Genomic DNA, 6,549 nt, shown 5'->3' on the forward strand with positions numbered 1-6,549 from the left:
AGGGAGAGTGAGGGACACAAATCATGAAAGACTATTGAATACTGAAAATGAACCAAGGGTTGAAGGGGGAGAGGGAGGCGGATGGGAGGTGGTGGTAATGGTGGAGGGCACTTGTGGGGAGAAGTACTGGGTGTTAGATGGAAACCAATTTGAAAATAAACTATTAAAAGAAGAGGTCACAGCATTAATGAAGCTTTATCTGCTCCTCCAGAGTCTCCCCGCCCACCTCTCTGGTGACCCCAAGCAATATATTCGAGTCTCTGCCCCACTACTCACCACCAGAGCAATTACTGTGAGAGACAGTGATCAATAAGATTAGGGGAAAATCGGGAAAATCTCAAGTGTGAAGTACTTTACTGTGGGTTAGGCCTGGATCTCAGGAAATGTTGCATGATTACCCCCCATTTTATATGCAAAATGACACAACCAGGTACTGTTTTCATCTTCACTTGAAGAAATGAAGTACTAAGAAATAAAGTGACTTGCCCGAAGCCACAGACAAATTAAGGGGGGGAACCAGGATTTAGAAGGATTAGAGGCCACGAAGTCTCCTCCCTAAACTTTTAACTGCTGTGCTGGTATAGCCATTCCTGGTGGGCTTTTTGTTAGGACCATGCAGCTTCATTGGTTCTGCTCTCACTTCTCATTTTGAGTCTGTGGTTTGGAATTGGCTGTGGCAAGAATCAAATAGGATCCCTGGAATAAGAAGAAGTTGTTGCTTTGTCTTGTTGAATAAAATGGTCTACTTTCCTCTTTGAAAAAAACTTTTTTTTCTTTTTCCATGTTTCCCCATCTGGATTCTGAAGCTGTGAAGGGCAGGCTTGGGTCTAATTCTTATTTGTATGCCCATCATTTAAGCCAGTACTTGGGGTAAAATAAGGGCTCCATAATAGTTATCAAATGTGGGAATCTTTTCCTTTTTGCCTTATCTGGATGTGAAATCATTTATTTTCATTCCCTTAGTACTTGGCTGAAGGAAGATGTTTAACTAGGTAGCCTGAAAAAAGGATAGTCATTTGGTGTATTTTTCTTATCTCGGCCCCTCCTATCAAGCTCAAGGAAGACAGTCTAATTCATAACTGTGTCTTTGGTAGCCCCTAAATCATGTCAGGTGAATAGAAAACACTCAAATATTTGGTGAGGGAACAGAAAGCTTAATTTCCCGTGGTACCTGAAAATGGCTGTTTCATTTTTGAAGGAGTAAATTATGTTTCATCTGTATCATTTTACCAGTAGCAGCGTGTTATTGTAGCTCTGCTCTTTGGAATTTGTTAACTATAGGAAACATTTTACATGAAGCAGAATATTTCATAATGTAAAACCCAAGGGCTGTATCATTTTGGATGATAGTTTATTGAATTAAAATATAACTTCATCTGTTTAGCACCATTAAAAAATAAACTTTTAAATTGGTCTGAGGGTTGTGGGTTATTATTAAGCTGATTAAAAAATAAACTTTTATATCAATTCCTTAACTTATTGATTAGAAATTGAGTCATAATCCATTGCCCTGGTTCATGGGGACAATTTTACAAACATATAAAGATTTAAAGAAGTAATTCCCACTGTAAGTTATTTTTCTTTAAATAGTTTATTGTCAAATTGGTTTCCATGTAACATCCAGGACTCTTACCCACGAGTGCCTTCCTCCGTTACTGCACCCTCTTTTCCCCCCTCCCCCTCCCCCTTCAACTCTCGGTTCATTTTCATACTCAATAGTCTCTCAGATTTTGCATGCCTCTCTCTCCCAAACTCTCTTTCCCTCTTCCCCTCCCCCTGGTCCTCCATTAGTTTTCTCCTGTTAGACCTACGAGTGCAAACATATGCTATCTGTCCTTCTCCGCCTGACTTATTTCACTTAGCATGACACCCTTGAATTCCATTCACTTTGCTACAAATGGCCAGATTTCATTCTTTCTCATTGCCATGTAATACTCCATTGTGTGTGTGTGCACACACACCCCATCTTCTTGATCCATTCATCAGATGATGGACATTTAGGCTCTTTCCATGATTTGGCTATAGTAGGTCTTGGGGGCTGCTCTTGGAGGCCCCACCTTGGTGGTTGTAGAGGATGAATGGCGGAGCCTCAAGCTCCACTGGAACTAAGCGCTGCAGGCTACTCTAATGAGTCCCATCTCCTTGTGCTGCAGCTGAGCCAAGCTGTATTTTCCAGGTCCGCTTCATTTCAAAATCCTAGCTCATGCACATTTATGCTACCACAGATGAGATGTACTTGCTTTGGTGGCTGGCTTCTTAGTGGGGATCTCATAGAGGAAGGGAGCAGTTTCTCTTGGTGCTGGCAGAGATTTACGCTGCCGCTGTCGGAGGTGAGGTGCGCGCCCACACAGATGCCGCCACCAACTTCCAGCCGGGATCGAGTAGGAGGAGGGAGCAGTTTCTCTTGGTGTTAGTCTGGTTTTGCACTGCTGCTGCCTGAGACTCAGGGCGCTGCCAGAGATGAGGTGTGTGCTCCCGCAGCCTCAGCTGAAGAACACCTCCCATCCTTCGGTGCAGCCAACACCCTTCCGGGATGCATAGGGGTGGGGGCTATTTTTTCCCTGTTGGCACCTGAGATTCGGGATTCTCCGGGCCAATGCTGGAGGTGAGATGTGCTGTGGAAATGAGGTGTGTGCTCCTGCTCCTGCAGTCAAGGCCGAAGTGTGTGCCACCACTGCTGCACCACTGCACCACAACCGTCACCTCCACTGCAGCCGCTGACTCCCTGCCAGGATTGCACAGGGGTGGGGGCGGTTTTTTCCTTGTGGCATCAGGGTTTGGGAGTCGGGCTGCCCAGGGGTTATATATGGAGTGAGAGTTTTTCTCTCCATGCAGGGTTAAACATTCTTCATCTCTTCTCTAGAGACAGTACTATGAGTGTGTTCAGTTTCTCTTTTTCTTCCCTTTGTCTCTCAAGGTCTCCTTGCTTTCCCTGTGTTGGGGTGGGGCTTTCACCTCCCCAGCTCTTCTCCGGCTGGCCCATTTTCCAATCTCCCCAGTTCACACTCACTCACTCAGGCATCTTTGAGGTTGTCCTCTTTCTGGAGTCTGTATTTTCTCCTTCCACTCTTGCAGATCAGAGTAATGTCCTTCTCAGATCAATAGATGGGGCAGACGAAGTTTACAGAGCTCCCTTCCTCTCCACCATCTTGGCTCCTCCTCCCCAATAAACTTATTTTTAAAATCCCCACTGTAAGTTTTTACCTCTGGCAGAAGGGACTATCTTAGGCATAAGTAGTATTGTGATAAAATTTAAGGAGTTCATTAAAAAAAATCAAAACACCTCAGAGATTCAAGTAAAACAAGTTGATCATTCAATAGCCCTGATCACTTTTCTGGGCTCCAGTTATGTTTAAAATTGTTTGTAGCTTAACAGTTAGACTCATCATGTATTTAATGAAGCTTAAGCATCAGGCTCCTGCCTCAGCACAGGCCCTTTCTAGGGCTCTGAGAGGGGTGTTCACATAATCATGTGGTTTTGAAAAACGTATAGAATAAGTAGTTTTACAAGTTCTGTAAGGCTATTGTTTCTTTCCAGTTCACTCCCCACCAGTTGCATTCCCCCCTCCCCAGCAGCACTGCATTGTGGGGCTTTGGCTCAGGGGAAGCTGAGTGGAGGATACATTTAGTTGAGGCTTAGAGGTATCTAGTTATTTATCTCGAGTACTTCCAAGTCATTGCCAGCGATTTTAACATAGCAACAGCTTCTGGAAATACTCCTTCTACCCGTTCTGTAGACTCAGTAGGCATCTGGAGATAATATATAAGGTCAGAGATCTTATCAAAATGGGAAGTAAGTGGGTAGCAGGTCATAGAGTGAAGCTAACTTGTGGGAAATTCTTCCAATCCGGACATATGTAAAATTATATCTTTACATTATCCAAATGGAACTTCTCTTGTGTCAGGAATACACTCACTAACCCAGCATGAGTAAGTAATTATAAATTCACCAGACAAGTTTTGGGAATCTGGAATTCTTTAGACTCATGCACATTAGAATTTAGCACAATACCTATAAGTTTGTAGGGCATAAGAGCTGTCATACAAACATCTCAGATGTGAAAGAAACTGGATAAGTGTTCTCTCAAGTTTGATAGAAAGTCTAAAGACCTACATGATGTTATCAATCATGAGGTAAAAAGTCATAAAAACTTTCTTGAAATAATTAATCATAAAAAGCCAGTTTGGATTAACCATGTTAAAGGAGAGACTGAATTAATTATCTTTTTTCTGTTCTTAGTAAATATTGCAAAGTTGTGATTCATATAAACATGCAAAGATATAGAATTTGCTAGCTGAAAGGAAGAATAAGCATTGAAAATATGGATTCCCAAAATTGTTGCCCTCCCCAAAATTGCAAGGACAAAAAGCATTATAAGGATGTGCCGGGCAATTAATAAAGATATAATTTTCTATGAATTTTGTGATTTTATGGCACTTTTTACCTTTTGTAATTTTACTATTTCTTATTCTCAAAATATATTCCCTAGCACATTTTATCCAGCATTCTTTTTCTTTAAAAGGACCCCCAAATGATATATACTTCAGGCCTCATGGAACTTGAATCTGCCTTTGGATATCTGAGGCCACATGGATGTCATACTGGTATCTCACAATCAACATGCCCAAATGTGCACTTACTCCCACTATAAATGCCCCTCAGCCTCTCTTCAGGATGGTAGTGGCATCAGCTCATTGTCAAGCATACACCCTGGTCATCACTGATGATCCTCACTCCCTTGGTCAACATACCCAATCCTTGCCTCAGGTCTAGCTCCTCACAATATCTCATCATTTCCTCCTCTTCAAACTGACCACCACTCCTCTGGTTTTAGCACCTGTTCGGATAAACACTGAGCCTTGCCCTGGTCTCTGGTTCTGATGCTACCTCATTGTCCCTCCTCAGATCTCCTCTTCAGTGACTTTTCCTTCTCAATCCCACATTCTTCATTCTGACTATGTCACTCCCGACTGGCATTTCTTCCTCCAATTCCATCCTCCATCCAAACCTTTTAGCAGGACACTGAAAGGCCCTTCCAGGTAAGGATATTGCTTGACTCCATAGCATCATTTTTCTGACTCTTTTTCCAATCTCTTAAACTCCATTTATGTTCCCGGAACACTGAGTGAATTTCAGTCCATCAAACGTGTCTTTTTGTTTGTTTTTTCTCTTTTCAATGGACCAGAAATTTCTCCTCATGCATGCTTCTGGGTGGCAAAGTCTTCATTCCTCAAGACTCAATTTAGAACCCACCTCTGTGGTGAAGCCTTGCCTGACCCCTCTACCGCCCACCATACTCACAACTACTCCTAGTAACCACCATGCTCTGCACAGAGCAGCCTTTCCCTATCACACCATAAGCATTTGCTCCTCAGCTGTATGGGAAGACATGTGTCTATTCACCTGTTATCCTTGATCCTCAATGGTTGGTGAATATATTTCTCCTCCCCACCTCATGCCCATTCCCTGAGTTTCCAATGGAAGATTGAGACTGGTTGACACATGTGGATTTAAAGAATGAATACCAACATCTTTACCATGATTCCTCTGTCTCTTTTGTTGTAGGAATGAGGATGGAAGCAAGAAGATTACATAACAAATTCTTATTATGGAATTGTTTGAATATTTTACAAAAAACCCACATACTTTTATAATTTAAAAAATGTCATGATTGTCCTATGCTTTCAGCTGTGATTAAAGGATCTTAAAACGGTATGTCTTATTTTTTCCACCACTTTATTTTCTGAATTATTTAAAGGGAAATCAGTCTTCTCCTTTTGGGTATGTTTTCTAGCAACTTCTATGAATTTTATCCAGTAGTTGACAGAGGTCTTGGCCTCTTTTATTCATCCATCCATTCATCCATTCATCAACCTGTACATCCATCCATTCATTTTTGGATTAGGTAATATACTCCCATGGTTCAGACTTCAAAAGACACAAAAGTCTCCCTTCCCACCTCTGTGCCTCAGGCATTTCTCCTCTAGGCACAGCACAGTCTTTTTTAGTTTCTTCCATTTCCCTCCAGGGTATTTTATGTATTTCTAAGCAAATGTTTCTTAACCTTTTTATCTGAAAAAAATACTGGTTTCCATCAGCTTGGGCTGTCATAACCAAATACCCTAACCTGGATGACTCACAGTTCTGAAGGCTGGAAGTGTGAGATCAAGGTACCCGCATGGTGCATTCTGGTGAGGCTTCCCAGCTTGTAGATGGCACCTTCTTGCTGTGTCCATGAAAGGAGGAGACAGAGTGACCCAACTCTCTGTTTTCTCTTCTTATAAGAGCACTAATCCCATAGGGAGGGTTTCACCCTCATGATCTCATTTAAACCTAATTACTTCCAGAAAGCCCCATCTCTAAATACTATCACATTGAGGAATGGGGCTTCAATATATGAATTTGGACGATGCTCAACATCACTCATCATCAGGGAAACACAAATCAAAACCACACTGAGATACCACCTCACACCAGTCAGAGTGGCTAAAATGAACAAAGCAAAAGACTACAGTTGTTGGAGAGGGTGTGGAGAGATGGGCACACTC

At 42.2% G+C, this 6,549-nt stretch overlaps 1 long non-coding RNA gene across 1 annotated transcript in view; it reads left to right on the forward strand.

Moving 5' to 3' along the window:
• LOC115272179 overlaps positions 1-5,703 on the forward strand; it is a 52,867-nt gene extending 47,164 nt beyond the window's left edge. Inside the window, exon 3 of the long non-coding RNA XR_003900290.1 lies at positions 5,567-5,703. This is a non-coding gene — a long non-coding RNA (uncharacterized LOC115272179). The remainder of the gene's footprint in view (positions 1-5,566) is intronic.
• The last annotated feature ends 846 nt before the right edge of the window (positions 5,704-6,549 follow it).

The sequence above is a fragment of the Suricata suricatta genome, chromosome 2 (genome assembly GCF_006229205.1).
Source record: "Suricata suricatta isolate VVHF042 chromosome 2, meerkat_22Aug2017_6uvM2_HiC, whole genome shotgun sequence".
In the NCBI taxonomy this organism is placed as follows: Eukaryota; Metazoa; Chordata; class Mammalia; order Carnivora; family Herpestidae; genus Suricata; species Suricata suricatta.